Below are 20,874 nucleotides of genomic sequence, written 5' to 3'. Positions count from 1 at the left end.
GTCTGATTTCCCTACTACACTGTGAGTTCCATGACTCATTGTTCTTGGGCCATTTTGTTCTGTTTTTTCTTTCTCAATTTCTTCTTTGTTCTTCAGACTTGTACTTCTTTTTAGTCATATTGTGTCCTCTTTAAAGGCAAGCTCCTCGAAGACAGGGATTGTATCATTTTCCTTTTTTGTGTCCCTGTTGCACAGCACAAATGCCCTGTATGGTAACTTTAATAAATGTTTATTGAATCAAGGCAATGAGGTGATACAATGGATAGTGTTGGGACTGGAACTAAAGTAGATTTGACCCTCAGATACCTACTAGCTGTGTGACCCTGCCTAGATAAGTCACTTACTCTGTCTGCCCTAGTTTTCTTAGCTATAGAACTGGGTATAGTAATAATAATACAGGCCAGGGTTGCTGTGAGGTTCAAATGAGATAATATTTTTTAAGTGCTTTAGTACAGTGCCAGGCACAAAGTAGATGTGATATTTGTTTCCTTCCTTCTTTGAATTGAATGAAGGTCTGGACACTATCTTATCTAGATTTTTAATCTCTCTTAATCCCTCATATATTGTTTCCTACACAACATACATTTAATGGTTTAAAATTTTTTATATTTATTTGTTTGTTACATTAAAATTCCTCCCCTCTCCACGCTAGACAAGGAATCATTTGACAAAAGGATATACGTATATATAAAATTATGTCTTGCTTGTTTCTATTTATCAGTTCTTTCTCTGGAGGTGGATGTATATGAATTATTCTTCAAGCAGTATTTCTATTGCTATATATAATGTTCTCTTTATTCTGCTTGTTTCGCTCTTCATAATTTCATGTAGGTCTTTCCATGTTTTTTTCAAATTAACTTGCTCATCATTTTTTAGGACCCAGTAGTATTCCATCACAATCCTATGCCACAACTTGTTTAGCCATTCTCCAGGTGGTGGACATTCTCAAATTTCCAGTTCTTTTTCAGTATAAAGATAATTGCTTATGACAATGTTTTTGAATGAATTGATAAATTAATGGATTTTCTTAAGCAAGAATAGACTTGGAAGGGACTTTAAAGATAGTCTAGCTCTATCTTCTTGTTTTACAGATAAGGAAAATGAGTTTCAGAGAGGGGAGAATACCTATCCCAAGATCACAAAATTAATAGCCCTGTACCAGTAACTTTCTCTACCCTCCCCGAATTCAGACTTTTTTGGAAGTCACATTTAAACCCAAGTTGGTAGGTTTCTTTAGACACTCTGTAGAGACCTGGAACAATCTACCTTTGTGTAATGTATAAAGTGCTATCCTCCAACAAGGTGTCTCCCATACGGGTACTAGCATCATGCACGATTCTTTGAGAAGGCATCTGCAGAGATAACTTTGTTCAATGATCTTATGAGCATCAATATTGTAGTAGAGCAGGGGTCGGCAACCTTTTTGGCCGTGAGAGTCATAAACGCCACATTTTTTAAAATGTGATTTCATGAGAGCCGTACAGTGCTCACAGTGCGAGCTCCTGTAACAGTGCCTGAAAATAAATTGACTTTATGGCTCCTGCAGAAAGAGCCATATCTGGCCCTCAAAAGAGCCAGATATGGCTCGAGAACCATATGTTGCCGACCCCTGTAGTAGAAACTGTACATGTTTTATGTAGTCTGAGATGATTCTTTAAGAAGGCAGAGAAATCATTTGATTTACTTGTTGAGAGGCAAAAAATAAAATAAAATAAAAAAAATAAAAAAACAAACCCAACCCAGACTATAGAGAGTTAGTGTTAGATGTTTTAGCAGAATTCCCATTATCCTTTGGGGGATACTTTTTTGATCTATGGTAGCATGTCCAATTGCCAAGGCAAATGGAAAGGCAAAGGAGGAGAACTATTTTATTTGAATTGCTTTCTTTATAATGTTAGGAATTGTATTCTTTTTATCCTTCATTATTAGTTAAATTATTTTTATTGTATTTTGCATCCTGATGCAGAGCCAGAATCAGCATTAAGCATAAAATCAAGGCATAAAATGGGATGTGTATTCACCAAATGCTTTTGCTACTTTTATGAAGGATATTTGGTTAAGAATCCAAATGTAAGAAGTCTTGTGGGCATTTCCTGCTACTCTTTTCAGAATTCTCTTTGCTGCCAGTCCCATTTTATTCTCTCACATCTAAATTTCAAAAGGAGAAATGTAGGCATTTGAAACATAGTCTCTCTGCTCATTGATCCATTTGATCTCAATGGTCTATGCTCCAATTTACCACCATCACTGCCTCTTTTGGAAAGGGAAAGTAAATTCTCCTAATGACTCATCTAGCCACATCTCAAGTCTGTAGGAGCATTGGCCTGATGGAGGTTGGCAATGGCCCTTTTTATGTAAGTGAGAAGAAGCAAGAGAGCAACGTAGAGAGTTCTGGATTTGAATTCGAGGGACTAGGTAGCTGATCGCAACCCCAACACTTACCAACTGTATGACCTTGGACAAATCATCTTCTCTGAGTCTTGCTTTCCCTATCGAATGAAAGGGATGGTCTACATCAAGTAGCTATGTCTCAATATATTCTGTGCATCCTGTTTTTGTATGATCCAGTGCCTAAGAAAGGTTTTTACACTTTAAAATATACGATGTCTAATGTTTATTTAATAAACTTTAAATACAGAATAATTAAAAATGTAAAAAATTTTCATAACTCCTGGCTGTAGGAAAACAGAAGACAGGTCAGAATTTTCTAACTCCTGGCCCACATCATGTCCTCTAAAGTTTCTTTTGACAGCTAGCAGGCATAGTGAATAAAGAGCTGAATTGGATTCAGGAAGACCCCAGTTTAAATTTTGCTGCACACACTTATTAACTATGTGACCCTGTCACTTAAGTGACACTAAGTCACTTAAACTTGCAAAGTGTTATCTAAGTGCTATCTCCTTGATATTATAATTCTTATTTCAGTTCTCAGTCCTTTGATCCTATGTTATTCTCCTTTCATTAATATTAGTATAATATTATTATATTATATAAGCATACTATATAATATAGAATGTTATGTGATAATATGTTACATAAGTATAATATTATTCCTCTATAGTCCAATATGTTACAAAATACTCTGGAAGGCAACATAGTATGGAGAGTGTCTGGGACTAAGCTCTCTTCCAGGTCACTAGTTGGCTATACGATCTGGGGGATGACATTTTACTTTTCTGAGATCCTGGACCACTTCTGCAGAGGGTGCCTTATTAGGGATAGGAACAGCAAAGGGCAGAGGGAAAGCTCACTCTAGTCCTCCAGTGAGTACATTCTTATGTAACAAATTGTTATTGTTAAGGAGGTGTTAAGTTCTATTGTTTCTCTTCTGCTGCTGCTATGCTACAACTATCCTAGGTACCCTCTAAATCTAGCAGTCTGGGGCAAAGCTCCAGTTGCTGCAGCTTTGCATTTTTTTCTAATTGTCATTGTACCCAGATCTAGTACTGGACTATTGAAGCTCGCCCTCAAAATATGCTCCTTTCTTATAAATGTTTGGAAACGGACATGATACTTTCACTCAGAGTGAACTAAGTATTCCTTCATACACAAAGATGACTTGATTAGCCAACCCTTTTCCCTCAGAGGCAGGAAAAAAAATTCTAACCCTGTTGGAGTTATTGCAAATTCCAAATAGATTAGTGATGTCTCTATCAGTGAGGTTTTACTGTAAAGAATCAGAACTAGAAGGCTTCAAAGAACCCATAATCCCCATAATCTCTTCCTGTTTAGAAAAGCAATCAGGAAAAGATTCAGGTTCAGCTTTATGTTGTAAACCACAATACAATGTGAGATAAGTATCTACACAAATTCACATGGGACTTTGAAATATGGAGGCCAAATGGATCAATGAATAGGAATGTAATAAATTCTCACTGTGCCATAAGAAATGCCAGCTATGAAGAATTCAGGGGAAAGGGAAATGTGTATAAATTAATGATGCATAGTGAAGAAAGTAGAAGCAGGAAAATGGTTACATTGGCTTATGGGCATAGTGACTACAGAGTTGGACTTGGAGTAAGGAAGGTCTGAGTTTGAATCCTGCCCAAGATACTAACTGAGCAGGCCACTAAATTTCTCTTAGTCTCAATTTCTTATCTGTAAAATGGGTTTACTAATTGCACCTACTTCACAGGGTTGTTATGAGGCTCATTTGAGATAACATATATAAGTGGCTTTGCAAATCTTAAAGTACAGTATAAGTGCCATTATGGTTATTATAAAATGAACAACAATAACAACAAAAGGAAGCTAAACAACTGCCATGACCAGTCTGGATCAAGAAGCACAGATGATGGAATGTATTTGCCTCTTTTTGATAGTGAATTGGGAGACTATGGTTGGGCAATGTTGCAAACATTAACCGATGCAGTCATTGGTTTGATTGCTTTTATTTAACTATTTTTCTTTGTTAAAAGAGAAGACTCTATGGGGAAGTAGGGGATGGTATGGCCAGAAAGCACTGTGACTTAAAATGAAGTAAATAGCATCAATAAAATTTAAAACAACATTATAAAAGGTAACTATGTCCAAATAGCAAAAGGATAATCTCTTTCATTCATCCTAAAACCATCCCCCTTGGTGAGTGATCCTCACTACCAATTTAAAGTACCACTAGCCATTTTCATTTCATAATCATCCTGATTCCTTCAGAAAAGAAAGAAGTGCAATAAGCTTTATTTTTCAGGTTCTAGTTCTGCTGAAATTTTTTCTTTCTCAGGACCTGCTAAGTCTATTTTTGAAGCAAAAAATGTAAATATCAGATTGCCCTCAGCAGAATAAAATACACCAATGTGATGATACACTGATGGAAGATGAGAAATTTCACTTGCCTTTCCTCTGAAATTATATTTCGGTAAAGAAAAAACATTTTCTTCCTGAAGGTGGCGTTTATGGACTGCTGTAGAAAGAACGTTTACCAGTGAGATTAAAAAAAAAAGAGCGAGAGAAAAAAGTTTACCAGTCAGAAAAATACCCCATAAAACTGTCTTGTATAATTCTAGCAGTCAGGTTGAAATTGATGGAAGACTCCTCAAGGAATGGTCTCAACAGGAGGAGAGCTTTTGTTAGATTGTGATCACAGACCTTTCCGTGAACACTGGGATGCATAACTCACTTTAGGTAGGTTAGAACCAAAATGTCCTTTGCAGAGACACCTGGCTGTCACTCACTCTAGGTACTAAAAGGGCCACATAAAAAAAGGCATATTACAATGTCAGGGTGAAAGAGGTTTGACCTATAAAGTAGATTGGCTAAAGTCACGGTGCCTTTCTGACTAGTTTCCTCAGACCCTCAAAAGAAAAAAGCAGAGGCAAGATCAGGAAAGTTTGAAAAATGTGGCTACTCTATGCTTAAAAATTATTTCCCCTTTTACTCGCCTTCAGGGAATTTCATACTTTGGCCAGAGCATATATCCATGTTGATTCTTCTTTTCAAAAGGACCAGTGATATCCCAGAATTGAATTTAAGTAAGCCAGAGTTGCACAAGTCATCAGTCTCATTCTCTCTTCCAGAGTCATTGAAGTCCAGTGGCAGGACAAAAGCCAAGATGACTGGCAGTGGCCTGGGATGCAGTGGATCACCTAGGCTGTAGGTGACCAAGCTCTAGGTGTTTCATAATGCCTGTTTCAGTCACCTCACATATACTAGAGCATACATAATGACAATCAAATGTGCCCTAGAGGACAAAACTTTGATATTAAAAATATGTGCATTACTAAAAAGTGACTGTGAATTTCTTGGTTCTCCCCTCTTTTCCTAGTGTTTTCTCTTCTAATGTTAGCTTCCTTCTATTCTGTACACATGTACCTATTTAAGTATATATCATCCTCACTCTAAAAAAGTAAATTCTTGAGAGTAGAGATTATTTTTGCTTTTAATTTCTATCCTCAGTGCTTACAACACTGCCTGGCATATAGAAGGCACTTCATCAGTACTTTCTGATTGATTCATTGATTGCATTGCGCCCTGGGCCTTCTTTGCTTACTTTTAGCCTCAGCACTGGATGAAATTCCAGTAAAGATCACTTTGTCCTGCCTAATGTCATAGTAGCCCTATCTCCACTCCACTCTCAACACAGGGGCTCCTTGGGCTCATGAAGTGAGAAAAAGGGAGCTGCTGCTGAGAAGGAAGCCCGCCTTTCACCAAGTCTCTATATTGCCTTTTCCAGACTACCACCATGTAAAGGGTCTGGAAACCCTGCCCCATGAGGAATGGTTGAAAAATGAGGTAGAAATTAGGGGGTGGGGAAGAAACAGTGAAGAAATCAATTTAGTTCCAGCTCTTCAAATATCTGAAATCATTTAAAGTTGGAAGAGACCTCAGAGGCCATGAAGCACAGCTCCCCCTGCCATTTTGCAAATAGAGAAACCAAAACATGAAGAGGGTAAGTAAAGTGCTCAGGATCACAAAACTATTAAGTGTCCGAAGTAGAATCTGAATCCTGCCTGGTCCTTCTGCTTCCAAGGCCAATGAATGAATGTCCTATCCACTAGCATAGTGGTGACTAACTCAAATAGAAATGGATTCTTGCCATCTCATAATTATTAGACTGCCTAATATGACAAAAAAGGAAAATAATAAATTTTAGAAGGGATATGGAAAAATTGGAACATTATTATACTCATTATTGGCAGAGCTATGAACTGATATAAGCATTCTGGAGACCAATTTGGAACCATAACCAAAGGGCTAAAAAACTGCATACTCTTTGACCCAGAAATACCACTATTAGGTCTGTATCCTAAAGAGATCAAAGATAAGGGAAAAGAACCTACTTGTATAAAAATATTTAGAGCAGTCCTTTTAATGGTAGCAAAGAACTGGAAACTGAAGGGATGTCCATTAGTTGGGAAATGGCTGCCCAAGTCAAGGTATACAGTTGTAATGGAATACTACTGTGCTATAAGAAATGACCAACGAGATGATCATAAAGTAATCTGAAAAGTGACGTGTGATACAAAGTGAAGTGAGAAGAACCAGGGGGATGTTGTACATAGTGGCAACAATAAAGAGTGATGATCAACTGCAGATGATTGAACTATTATCAGAAATTCAAGGATCCAGGACACCTCCAAGGAACTTGTGATGAAAAATGCTACCCACTGCTTTAGAAGGAATTGTCAAAGTCTGAATGTAGATAGAAACATGCTATTCTTCACTTTAGTTCCTCCATGAATTTTTCTCTACTATAGCAATATGTGTCTTCTTTCACAATATGGAAATATGTATTGTATAATAACACACATACAAACTATATCATATTATCTGCCATCTTGGGGAAGGAGGAGGTGTAAGAGGGAGGGAAAGAACATGGAACATAAAATGAGAGAAAATGATTTTTGAAAACTGAGCCACATATAACCTGGAAAAACAATTAAAAATTAAAATAAAAGCAAATCCTATAGGCTACATAATGACATAGAAAACCATAAATTATCACCACCTATGTTTATCTTTATTGATTTCATTAAACATTTTCCAATTATATTTCAATCTGGTTTGGAGTATACCCAGAAACCTGAGTTTGACATCCTTGCATTAGACCAAGGTATTTATCCCTCAGGTAGAAGGCAGAGTAAAATAGATCAGCTCTACATTGACTTAGTAAGTGAGACTATAGCCAATGGATAGAAGATATACAGGCTGATTCTAGGTGAAGACTAGATAGAATTTTCTAACAAACAGAGCAGTCAGGGACAGTTTCCCTTTGTGAAGGATATTACTGCATGCATTCCTCACTGAAAAAAATGAAATATATATAGGAAATTAAGGTTTCTACAGGGCAGCTTGATGGTGCAGTAGATAGAACACTGGGCTAGGAATCAGGAAGATTCCTGAGTTCAAATTTCACTTCAAACACTTATTAGTTATGTGATTTAGACAAGTCACAACTCTATTTTGCCTCAGTTTCCTCCTCTATAAAGTGAGCTGGAGAAGGAAATGGCATCTCCCTTCAGTATCTTTTCCAAGAAATCTCCAAATGGGGTCACAAAGAGTCAGACATGACTGAAATGACTGAACAGCAACAAAAGTTTCTAATTTACATTTATTATCTGATTCAAGTCTCCTTATGTTGGTTTCCTTGACTTAAGCCTCTCCCAAATGCAACTCATTCTTTATGCCACTGCCAAATTAGTGTTCCTGAAACAGAGATCTAGTCGTTTCCTTGCAGCTTAGACTCTTAGAGAGCTGCCTGTGGGGAGAAAGAGGTTAAAAAAGGACCACACACACAGATATTTTGCCAAAAGGTGGGCAGGAATCACAGTCTTTCTAGCTCCAAGGCCAGAACTCCCTATCATCTACATCAAGCTGCTCTAAAGGTGACACTCCATAAACACCCTCTTTTGGACCAACAGAATCTTTAGGTAAGTCCTTTATTTAGATTTCTCTTCAATAATAACTCACAGTATGGTCAATTACTTGCATCTTATATCTGCTTATTACATTGTGAGATATTTGAGGATATCATCTGTCATTTTTCATCTTTGTCTTACATGTATCTCCAGTAGCACAATACCTTGCACATAGTAGATAGTTAATATATGTTCATTATATTGAAGTTAGAGGGACTTTTTTTCTTCCCAATCCCGATGGCGTGCTCATCACATGGTTGTTGTCTAAGGCTGCCTCAGATTCTGGGCCCTTTCCAACCTCTTAGAAATAAATCATCAGAAAAAAGAAGCAAGTTTAGAGGAAAGGTAAAGTATACTATACGTTTCAACCAAATTAATGGAAAGTTACTTGGGCTTTAAGTGAAATGCCAAATGTTTTCATTTAAAGTAGGAAGTGACTTAATCTGGGAGGCTGTTTTCATTCTTTCCCATGGAATGCAGCTGAATGGCATTCCAGGTCCTTTTTAAACCAGGAAATATTCTCCTCCCCCTGAGTGCTATAGAGCCAGAAAAACACTGAGGACCCCTCAAAAGGCAACCAGCCCTTGAGAGGGTGAGATGTGATGAATCCCTTCTTGTCTTGGGATGCTGACCAGCTTTTCCTCCATTTCCACAAAGAACTAAACCAAAAGAAACAAACTTAAGATGGAAATGAGAAATGATTTCTAGGCTCTGAGGTTGATTAAATGGTAAAATAGACTACCTGGGGAAGCTATTGAAATGCCCTCTCTAAAATCCTCAACCCTATCCTTACCATTTCCTCTCTTTGCCCCCTTTTCTTTTAAAAAAAAGAAGGGGGAAATGCTGATACCCACAGGATCCCTTTCACATTATGATTCAATAGTTCACAGGATTATGAGATTGTAGATTTTTCAAGCTTGAAAAGATCATAGAGGTCATTGATTTCACCTCCGCCCCTCATTTGGAGATAAGGAAACTGAGGCATAGAGAGATTAAATGACTTGCTTGAGGTCACAAAGCTAGTGTCTGAGGCTGGATTTGAACCTAGATCTACCTGACTCCAAATCCAGTGCTCTCTCCATTGCACCATGCTGCCTTTAGTTATCTTCAAAAAATTACCCTGTGGGAAGAAGCTTTGATATTTAGATGTTTTCTTTATGGACAAAATCAAGGAAAAAATGAAAAATCTTAGAGCGTTTTAGCAAAGAATGATTTCTGATCAAATAACACAAAGGTGGAACATATCTCTGATCTACCTTGGAACTCCTACATTTGTAATCCTGTCTTTTAAAGACAAAACCAATCACAGAGCCTGTGATGGGTAGATCTGTCTTCATTTAATGGTTGAGAGGTGTTAGACTATATTTTTGAGGTTATTGAGAAAACTCCTTTTTATTCTTTTCTCTTTAAGCAGACATTGGAAATATCTAATTAGCTAAAAAATATTGTGGATGGAGTCAGGGAATGTATACAATGTTTTAATTTTGGAATCCACATTCCCCAGAAACCTGTATTCTTATTTTACAGCTTTCAGGATGCACATTTTAAAAAAGGATATGTAATGCTGCTGGGGAAAATAAGCAATTCTAAAGCAGCTGTCTTAGGAGACCAGATTCAGAAAGCAAAAGGGAATAGAGTGACTTGAGATTGGGCACCAAGGCAAAAGAAAGCAGAGGGGAGAGACAGACAGACTCACAGAGATACAGAAACAGACAGACAGAGCTGGAATGCAGTCAAGAAAGTGGCGAGGAGCTGTGAGGAAGTCATTATACTTCCTATGAGTGATGCTATCTTTGTGGCCTTTTATCAGCTACCTCCCATGTCCCTGGTATAGTTGGGGATTATCTATTTAAATCCACTGCTCATGGGTCCAGAATGATGTTTCTTTTGCTGAATCAAACCAATGACCACAAATTCAAAGTAGAGACATTTAAGCCCTGGAGATAGTGTCAAGGTCTTCTGGATTCTGGATACAATGTTGAGGAGGCGCCAGAACTCTTGGAAAATTGATGAGGTTCAAATTACCTTAAAAACTCTCCTTAACAGACTTTAGTTCTGAACCAGAAGTCCAAAGAACATCTCTATCTCCATTTATTGGAACAAAACAAAAGGTAATTAATTCTTATTGCCCAGCAGAAAGAGGATATATCTATCCCTCCAAAGTAGCCATGTTGGGGCTCCCTGTTCTATTTACTTTCTCATACATTTTCCAACTCAGTACCACGATCTTACCCTGGCTATCAGATGCTTTCTTTTCTTGCTCCATTTCCCTAGATTGATGCTCTTCCATAATATGCACTGCCCAGCAATATTTTTTGTTATTTGTAAAGCATATTAACCAAAAATTTTGTCATCAATTAAGTATTTGCTACCTACCTTGTAGTCTTTTAGAGTGGTCTCCAAGTCTTTCCCCATTACTTGTACAAATATGAGAATATAATCTCCAAACCACCATCAATCAGGAAGTTTCTAGTCATCTTGAAGATCAAACAAAAAACTACTTTTCCCCTTCTCTCTCTGTAGCCATATCCTGCTCATCCTTCAAGAAATATTGTAAGTCAGAACAAAGGAAATGTGGAGGTTTCCTGATTGGCTGAGTGAGTGTCTGTGATTGTGAATGGGAGATCAGTATGGGGATGTTCTGGTAGGGAAAGACATTATCTTTTGGAGCCAAGAGGGAGATGGATGCCATGCAGCTCTCTGAAGCCAAGGGGCCAAGCAAAATAAGGGTCCAAGAAGGTCAAAAAGTCAGAGATTAGAGATCAAGTGAGATTTAGAAAAGGAGAGATGAAAGCCTTGGTGATAGAGATAGAGTCTTCTGGATACAATGTAGAAGAGATGCCAGAATTCTTGGGAAGCCTTAAAGTCTTTCCTTGACAGAGTTTACTTCCCAACTAGAAATTCAAAGAATGTTTCTGTCTCGGGAACATATAATTGGACATCAGTCTTCATTTCTGATGGGAGAAGCTTTATAAGAAAGGGTGAGTTCCAGCATCATTGACAATAAGAATGCCACACAACCACGCAAAACTATTCTCAATACTTTTGTACTGACATCTCACCCTGCGTACTGTATTTCCTATGTATCAGAATTGTGTTTTTTGTCTGTTTTCTATTCTGTACTCCTTGAGTTATAAACAGCTTAAAGATAGGATTCATTTGGATTCTGAGTTTGGAACAATTGACAGTTTAGCATAGGGCCACACACTCTCTTGTTGCTCAACAAATAATGAATTAAATTCAACCTCAAAGTCTACCTACAGGGACTTATTTGTGTCGTATTTGTATCTCTGGACAATTAGTAGCTATCTTTATGTAGAGTAGTACTCTCCTTATGATAATCCTGTGAGGAGGTAGGTAGGACTAGGAGAGAGGAACCCTCTTATCTATGGGTGTACATACTTTCTAAGACCTTCTTGGGATGGCTGAAGCCACAGATATAAGTGAATACATGCTGACTATATATACATACATATATATATATATACATATATATATGTGTGTGTGTGTGTGTGTGTGTGTGTGTGTGTGTGTGCTCTCTACCCCTTTTGCCCCTTGGCTCAGTCTCTGCAACCTCTTACCTCATTCCATCACACACACACACACACACACACACACACACACACACACACAACTTTAAAAAGATGAAAGTGAAAAAAGTGAACATGGAAGCAGAAGAGACCTCTGCTGAGGGCAGGCCACTGCCAGGGGCAAATCTCCTGCATCTTATTAACTTATCTCCAGGGTGTTCAAGGTCAACAGATAACTGGAACCACAGAAATTGAAATCTTGGATAAGAGGGCTAGCATACACTCTCTTTTTTTTTAACAGAAGAGGAAACTGAGGCTAAGTGAAATTGTGACTTGTTAGTGGTAGCAATTCGAGACCAGTGATTCTGACTTCAAACCTAGCTTTCTCTTCAGGATAGTACAACTTCCCCTCTCAAGTCAAAAAGAAAGCTTGTAGCTTTCTTTTGTTCTGTCTCCCAATAGCTTTCTAATGCTTGTGTTAACTTCCTCCACGAATACTAGAATTTTTATAATATAATCCACGAAACTCAAACCCACTATTTCTAGCCTGTGATTATCAGTGTATGTAAGAAGTGTGGGTACTAGAATAACATGGCCTGGCTGGCTAAATGTGCTCTAACTTGGTATTGAGTTTCACATGTTTGCAAAGGAAGTTTATTTCTTAAACTCAGAGCTGGAACTGATGATCACTCACTTAGAATATTCTTTCTCTTCTATCTACTTATACCTCTTCATCTTTCAAGGTACAATTTAAATGCAGGTTTCTTTCTCCTCAAATTCCATCCCAATAACCTTTCCCTTTCCTCTGAATACTTAGTGGACTCATGTTTCACACCATGGAGCACTTGATCACATTATGTGGTTTTTACCAATTAGTTTGTTACCAATTATTTCACTTATCTTCTAGATTTCAAGTTTCCTTATTTCAAGGCTGAATTTTTATTTGTCTTATAGCTTCTGCCATCCATTTAGAGCCTTGCTACAGTAAGTAGTTATAAGTAAGGGTGTAAGTATGTATAAGTAAGTACTTATACCCCATCTGGCATGTGACAATATCTTCAGAGGTCTTGCCACTGGAGCATATTCTACCATGCTGAGAAAGCTTCAAAAAGAAGCCTGGCCACTGCTAGGTGTTTTTGAGGTTAAGTCCTTTCAAAGTTGTTACTGGCAAACGAGCCATCAGGTGATGAGATTTTTTAGATGCAGAAACACCTGAAAACTGTCTTCAAAGGCAAAAGAGTCATGATCAGTACCAGTGTAGCCACACCAATGAAATAACACAGATCCTTGAAGTGTTGACTCTCCTGTTTTGCCTACTTCAATAGAAGGTACCCAGGAGCCACTTGTTGAGTTGAAATAAATTGATTTTTTGACCCTCTAAAGAAAAGGTGGAAGTGTGGAGGAATCAAGTGACACTCACACATGATATTGTATTTTCAACAAGGAGAGGCAATAAAGTGTTTGTTTTTTTAAATAAAAAAAAGAAAAGGTGATGAACTTTGAAAAGTATATTTAACTTGGGCTTGCTCCTATTTTGTGACAGAGCATATTTCTTTATGGGAGATTAAAAGTCTTTTGCCTAGAAATAATTCATGCTTTTAAGAAATTTTCACAGAATCTAAGAGATGGAAGGAACTGCAGACCTGTATTCGACCAAGATTCCCTTCTATAACATCTCCAACAAGTGGTCATCTAGACTGTTTGGAGACTTCACATGATGGGAAATATCTCCCAAGCAGTCTATTTCATTTTTGGACAGCTCTAATTGTTGGGAAGTTTTTTCTAATACCAAGTCTAAATTTGCATTGTTGTAACTTGTGCCCATTACTTTTAGTTCTATCCTTTGGGTAGAAACAGAAGTTTAATCTCTCTTCCACATGACATTCCTTCAAATATCTGAATATGACTCTTACATCCCCTTGAATTCTCTTCTCCAATCTAACCAACTTCAGTTAACTTCAACTTTTCAAATGTAAGAAGGACTGGGTTCTAATTCTGATTCTTACTGCAAACTAGCTATGTGATCTTGGGCAAGTCATTTTACTACATAGGTCTCAGTCTCTCTATCTTTAAAATGAGAGAGGGGCTGAATCTCTGAAATTCCTTTTAGCTAGGAGAATGAGTTTATAAACCTCTAATCTCATTAAAAAATAATCAGAGTATACTACTTAGTTGACATACCTCCTAATACTTCATATTTCTACTGTTCCTATTCCATAGAGCATATCCCTGTGTGTGAGGAAAGGTGGAAGAACAGGGTGGCATGTGTATGGGGGAGGGATATTTTAGGAGTCCTGAAACTATAAAAGGGATATGCATAGACAAGGTGAGGCAAAATAAAATAGAAAGCTATGGAAGATGCAACAGTAGTCAAAAAGAAGAAACACAAAACGTCCCATTCAATGTCAATAACATCCACTACAGCCAGTTTGGTTCCAGCCTTACCAGAAGCCTAAAGGACATCTGTTTCTTCCCCTGGACCCATTTCTTATTTGTGCTAAGAAAATCACAGCACATTAGAAGCTTCCCTGCATTTTGTTGCTGCCAGTGAATCTACTGCATAATGGCCCTCTTCACTAACAACTTTTTCAACTAACAATAAACAAGCCTGGTGAGTAAGGAAACACTTTGGTTCTATCAAAAGAAGCAATGTGCCTTGGCTCAGATTTCCTCTCAGACAAGAGAGAAGGAACTTCTGATCTCTTTCCCCGAGGGACTCATGCTGAGATGGACATTGCATTTGAGAAACCCATTAAGGGACTGTACTACAAAAAGAAAAAGAAAGATTCAATAGACACGGTAAAGCCATAAGATCATAGATTTAGAATCAGTATCCCTACCAAGGCCCATTGAACTAGATGGCCCCGGATTTTGACCTGATCTTTAGAAGACTAGACCCATCCTTCCTCTAAATGTGAGAACTTCAAGAGAGTGTGGGCATTAGTGCTACAATAATTTTAACCCTTCTGTCAACCCCAGGCTTTGGGTTCAAGCCCTGTTTCTGTCATTTATTGTCTGTGAAAACCTGGGCAAGTCACTTAATCTCTTAGGCAACTTAAAAAAATATATGTTTACTTACTTATTTATTTGTTTGTTTGTTACATTAAAATACCTAGTTAATTCTCTCCCTCTTTCACCTCCCCCATTAAAGGCATCCTTTGACAAAAAGTTATGTATACATAAAACTATGTCTTAAAAACTATTTCTTTATCTTATTTATTAATATTAATTATTCTTCTTCTGGAGGTAGACATACACCAACCATTCTTCAAATGATATTTCTGTTGATATATATATATATATATAAAATGTTCTTTTGGTTCTGCTCATTTCACTCTTCATAATTTCAAGTAGGTCTTGCTAGGTTTTCCTAAAATTAACTTGTTCATCATTTCTTATAGCATAATAGTATTCCATTAGAGTCATATACCACATTTTGTTCAGTCATTTCCCAGTTGCTGGGCACTCCCTCAATTTTTAGTTCTTTGTCATGAATATTTTAGAACATATGGCTTCTTTTCCTTTTTCTCTGATCTCTCTGATCACCTTAGGAAATAAACCTAATAGTGGTATTGCTGGGTCAAAAGGTATACATAGTTTTATAACTCTTTTGAGCATAATTTCAGAATGCTCTCCAAAATTATTAGATCAGGTCACCATTCCACCAATAGTGTATTAGTGTCCCCATTTTTCCACATCCCCTCTACCATTTGTCATTTTGCCCTTTTATCATTTAGCCAACTTTTAAAGACTCTCCTACCCTACCAACTCTCATGACTACCAGGGTTATTTTTTTTTAATTAAAAATTTGATGAGGATCAAACTTATAACACCTTTGGTTCAGAGAATTTCCTCTACCAATGCAGATCACTATTTGCTCTGTAACTTATAGCTTTAGAGAGTTGCCTAGGAGAACCCAGAGATGTTGGGTGACTTGTCTAGAGCACCATAGCCAGTATATGCCAGAGGGAGGAAATGAACTCACTCCTTCTTGCCTCTTGGTCTTGTTCTTTATCAGGCCAGGCTGCTGCTCAGCAAAGAGTTACACATTTAGTAATGATCTAAACACTCTTATTTACTCAGCTGAATGATATTATTTTTTAACACAGCAACACAGCTGTTCCTGTTTATAATATTAGGTCATTCTTAGTTAAGAAAGACCCCCCCCTCTCATCTTGCTCCCCAAAACTGTTCCCTGAGAAAAGCCATTTTTTCTGTTCTAGCATATTATATCTATATATAATATAATCAACATATTTAATTAATTACTATTATTATCTATAATATATAATATGATATTATTACATAATATATTATATATATTCACATGCTATTAAGGGAAAGAGTGTGATATCATGGAAAGAGCATTGGAATAGAAATCAGAAGTCTTGGACTCTGTTGCAGATTAGTTGTGTGGCCTTGGGTAAGTCACTTCACTTAGGCACAATGCCTGAAAACATAGTAGGAACGTAATAAATGCTAATTGACTCTGGATGGCTAAATTCAGCTCTCCAGAGTTCAGTTTTGTTTTCTATATTTTAAGATCAGATACTTGAACTAAATTATTTCTATTATTTTTTCCATCTCTATAACTTTACTTTATTGCCTGATAAATACTTATTGGATTATCAATTAACTTTTAATTTTATCCTTACCTTAGGTGGAAGAACACAATAAGAGCTGGTAGCAAATTCTGTATTCTAACATTCTCTTCCTCATTGGAATATGGAGTAACAAGTAGCCTGTTGGACTTTGAAGGGACTTCAAAGGGTATCTAATATATCCCAGGCTTAAAGAGGAGATCCCTCAATGACATTCCCAAGTATTCAATCACCCACAGCCCACTTAAAGACCTTCAGAGAGAAAAGCCCCTGCCTTCCCAAGGCAGCCCAATTTCACCATTTCCCTTCTGGAAGTTCTCATTCTTAGGAAGCTTTTCCTTACAGCTAGCCAAACTGACTACTTCTTGACAATTTCTCTCACATTACGCCTAGCTGTTCCCTTTGGAGTTTATGAAAAGAAGTCCAAACCTTTCACATGGTAGCTCTTCAAATACTTCCATGAATGCCAGTCACTGTACAATTTGCCCTATTCTCCATACTGGTGTAGATTTTGTCTTTTTTTTTTTTAAACTACTTGCAGGTGTTTATAACTTAACCCTAACCACTTGGTTAAAACTTTTACAACCCATTATCACCTCTTAATAGTTTGACAAGCTCACTCAATTTTTCTCAGTTGCAACAGCTACTCACCCACACCAACCTCTCCTTCAGCCTTGCACCAATTTCCAGTCTCTTTTACCAGTTTTCCCCAGCCACTACTTCATTCTATTCATTTGATTTGCCTTCTAATTGTCTAGTTACTTTTTCTTATTTTGCCTTATCTTACTGATGACCTCCTTTTACTTCTTGAGTCTTTCCTTCAGGTTCGCCTCTACCACTCTCCTTGATTCTCATTAATCTTTTTATGTCCTCCTTAATTGCCTTTTTCAATTGAGAAATAGAATCTGAACCAATATCTGGGCCTGGAAATAATTTTCCTTCAGTTTCTCCCCAATTTTGCCAAATGTCTCCTCCTCAAATCCAACCTCTGACCTACTTCCCTAGTCTTGAATTCTCCATCACCCATGTGATTTCCTAATCCTGCTTTTTCATCTTAGTCCTTTGTCTCTTCTCTCTTTCCTTTCACAATCTCATCTAGAAAGAGAAAGTAGAACCCATATAGAATCTGAAGATCAAATTACAAAATCCCCTGTGAACAAAATGAAAAATATATCTAAGTTTTTTTTTAAAATAGAATTAAGGTCAATAATGAACATACAATGTGCTCATTTGAAAATTGGTTATTTCGGAAATGAAATAGTGCAAGAAATGGGCTAGTAGTCAAGGGAACTGGAGCTGAATCCCCAGTTTTGTCATTAACTGACTCTGTTTGACCTAAGCAAGTCACTGAGCTTCTCTAACAGTCCAGTTTCCTTATATATAAAAGGAGAGGTTTGAGCCAGGTGATTTCTAAGGCTCCTTCGAGTTCTAATGTTTTATTACTCTATGAACTTGAAAGGCATTTCCCCAAAGGAACAATATTATAAATGGTCTTTTGGTTACTAGGTTATAAAGGCCCATTTAATACAAGCTTTAGGAGAAACGAGTCCCCCCCCTCTCCTCTTGGTCTCATAGCAGGATCTTCAGAGATAGAAAAGGCAGGAAGAAGAGGCTACAAAGGGAACAGGGTAGGTGAAAGTAGAGGCACATTCAGAAATCTGTGTGCTCAGTACAAGGAGAAGTAGCACAAACCATACCTTCAATTTATTGTTGGGGGTATTGATGGTAGAGAGCTCAGACTGGGAAGACGAAGAGGCTATGGTGGGTTGGGGGGGAACATGATGAGATTAAGTCAAGGAAGAGTTTGAGTGGCACAAGGGGATGACTTCCTATTATTTGTACTAACTGGGTGCTAAGCTCAGTTGTTTCTGGTAAAGAACTACAAGTGCTAATAATACCCTATAACATCAATGCTCTGGGACAAAATTCCAAGCACCCCATCCTAGTTATGGCTAGTAAGAACTCCAGAGGCCAAGGGGCTTCTTGGCTAGATACTTCTGGGATCTATTTCACATAAAAAGGCTACACTTCTCCATACTTTTAAAAAATGATATTTAAATGACAGGTCATATGTGTCACTGCTGCCTTTTTCTAGGTAATCACTCAGATTGAAGGCTAACTGTGCTTTTAATTAAAACTAAACTTCAACTTGTCTAATTGCCTCTGTTATTTTTTTCTTCTTGCTTATTAAAACCTTTGCATTTTCCCATATGCCAGATTATGCCCTAACCTGGATTTTGATTTACGTATTGTGTGGTGACTGTTTAAGAGCTCAGCCCTCTCATATGACTGTCTCACTTTCTGTTGCCTCTGTGGTAGAATGAGCCAATTGAAGTAAGGTTTTTTCTGTGCATATTGAATTCCCATATGTATATATGCATATTCATGCGGTTTTGTGTGTGTGTGTGTGTGTGTGTGTGTATGTGCATACACAAGTTCAAACAAGAAGGGTTTGGACCAGATTTCCAAAAAGAGCCAGATCTATTCTATAAGATCATACCCTCTGAGAAACATGGAATGTAACAGAAACCACCAACTATGTCTCTTCCTGGGTTTAGAAGAGTTCACCTTGTATTAGATTAGATTCTCTCAGCTCTCTCAGCTCCATTACTATTTTGGGGGAAGAATTTGATGAAACCATCTTCATAGAATTGTAATAACTGAAAGCTTAATACATTACCTTTTTCTGAGATAATTGTATTATTAATTGGTGACATCAACGAAAATATTATTCAGATAATTTGGTTCAGATCTATTGAGTACTGATGTTAAATGAAGTATTAACCAATCAGTAAATGTTTATTCAGCACCTACTATGTGCCAGGTACCATGTTTAAACACTGGATTAGCCAGGGAGATATGTGTTCACCTATGGTGTCCCCTGGTGTCATAAAAAAAAGTCCTCCAAAAGTTCAAACAAAAGAAAAATATTCTTGGTCAAAGATTAGGATATCCAGATGCTCCTATTTGCAGATACTTTTGTACTTGTTTAGTAAGGACGGGTTATACTATAGAACTGCTTCAGTGAAAATATACAGTATTAAGGATGAAATCAGCCTAGCCATCTGCACTGGAAAAGTAAAAGTAGATGGAAGATGAAAATACATATTGCCTAAACTATGACACATAGCTAGGCCATCAGCCCACTGAATCATTTAGTCCATCAACAAAGATGTCTTGAGGCAGATGAACTTGAGTTGGGCCCAAGGTGAGTAAGAAGAGATCAGGTTGTATCACAAATGATGCAGTCCTTTTAGTAACCCCACTTATCACTTCTGCAGGTCATCTACTTAACAGTATGCCATATGACTCCAATTCATGAATGCCTATGAGTTCAGAATTAATATGATCCAAAGGCCATTGGGCATCTAGGAAGCCCATATGGATAGAGTACAGGACCTGGAGTCAGGAGGACACTTCTTCCTGAGTACAAATCTGGCCAAAGATACTCACAAGCTGCGTGTCCCTGGTTGTGTAATTTAACCCTGTTTGTCCCAATCTCCTCAACTGTAAAATGAGCTAAAGATGAAAATGACAAACCACCCTAGTATCTTTGCCAAGAAAATCCCCAAGGGATCACAAAGAGTCAGCCATGATAAAAAAAAAAAACATGAAACAACAAAAGACCAGTGAAAAAGCTTACAGTGGGAATAAGCATGATACAGCATGCTACCAGGAATGCCATGCTGTGAGATGTGGCATAAAAGATATTATTAAGATCATATTTATTTAGAAAAGGATGTAGTCTGATCTTGTAGCAAGAATTAAATAATAAATGCACCTCCAAAGAAGTAATACTGGTGCCCTTTAAGACGACAAGAGAAAGCCTCTTTATTAAGTATATCCTAAATGTAATATTTGTGGGAAAAATATGGAAAAGAATTTTATAGGATGAGAAAGAATAGAAGGCTTGTAATTAGCACTGGTTAAAACACTAACCACACTGATAAAATCACAGATCCAGTAAAGTGCCAAAGTATAATAGACAATAGAGAAGCCAGGGGGTACAGTTTGAACTCTTCCTGAGTTCAAATCTGACCTCAGATACTTACTAGCTGTGTGACCCTGGTCAAGTCACTTACCTCTATTTGTCTCAGTTCCTTTATTTGTAAAATAAGCTAGAGAAGGAAATGGCAAACCACTCCAATATCTTTGCCAAGAAAACCCCAAATGGCGTTAGGAATAGTCAGAATGAACAAAAATAATAAAAAATGCCCTTAGCCCAAAGGAATGAAGCTATAATGGTACAATTTCAGGCCATTGAGAGATATGTTTCAGGGCTGAAAGACATTCCCAGAAACCCTCAAATCACACAATCTGCAGATAAAAGTAGTTTTGTAAATTGCCTGGTAAAAGTCCATTGTCAGCAGAGGGGGCTGTTGTAATTCT

This window comes from Gracilinanus agilis, chromosome 1, assembly GCF_016433145.1.
Source record: "Gracilinanus agilis isolate LMUSP501 chromosome 1, AgileGrace, whole genome shotgun sequence".
Classification (NCBI taxonomy): Eukaryota; Metazoa; Chordata; class Mammalia; order Didelphimorphia; family Didelphidae; genus Gracilinanus; species Gracilinanus agilis.
The sequence above is the reverse complement of the archived record's forward strand: the minus strand, read 5'-3'. Positions refer to the sequence as shown.